Raw genomic sequence first — 797 nt, forward strand, 5'->3', positions numbered from 1 at the left:
AGACACATTAGATATATCAACTGCACAAAAGCAGGATTACGTGAGTATAAATATCTATAGCATAAAACTCCATGTGGTGAACAGACTTTGGACTATCCATCGTGTTGAGTACAGAAATGGAGGATTGTTCACTGACATGACGAACTTGTTTTGCCTCAACGTATTTTATGATTCTGAATTTTACTCAACTTGATGTTTGTAATTTGATTAAGTCAGTTTCAGTTTCAGTAGCTCAAGGAGGCGTCACTGCGCCACATCTGCCAAGCCGATGCCTGACCAGCAGCGTAACCCAACGCGCTTAGTCAGGCCTTGGGAGTAAAGAGTGAACATTTTAGTTGAACCGTACACCGCTCAGATTGCCGCCCCTTCCTCCATACTCCCCCACAAAGGGAGGAGAGGAACGTTCATCAATGGCCATCAGAGCCTACAGTCAGTCCTGCCCTCAGAAGGGGTGGCTGTCTCTCCTCATCACGGGGCACGGTCCTGTCAGTGTTACCTGACATCTCGGCAGAGCATACTTTTGAAGTGATCCCTAAAAGTATGATCTTGAGTTTAGATTAGGACAGAATAAAGACAAGAGATAGAAAGCTGGAAGTTCATTGATGAGGAAAACCATCTCCTTGTTTTATACACCCATGGAAACAAGGGTGTCGTCCTCCGGCTGGCAAAGTCCCGTAGAAGAAATCCACTCTGTTTGGTACACAAATACATAATTATACATGCACTTGAGGGCTGATGAAGTGCATAGGGTTATGCTCTCGTCAGGCATGTCAGTGGTGTAGCGTATATGGCTTTGT

General features: G+C 45.0%; 1 pseudogene; it reads right to left on the reverse strand.

Moving 5' to 3' along the window:
* Positions 1 to 346: 346 nt before the first annotated feature.
* LOC143275162 (small nucleolar RNA U3) lies at positions 347 to 548 on the reverse strand (annotated as a pseudogene).
* Between the last annotated feature and the right edge of the window lie 249 nt (positions 549 to 797).

The sequence above is a fragment of the Babylonia areolata genome, chromosome 29 (genome assembly GCF_041734735.1).
Source record: "Babylonia areolata isolate BAREFJ2019XMU chromosome 29, ASM4173473v1, whole genome shotgun sequence".
Classification (NCBI taxonomy): domain Eukaryota; kingdom Metazoa; phylum Mollusca; class Gastropoda; order Neogastropoda; family Buccinidae; genus Babylonia; species Babylonia areolata.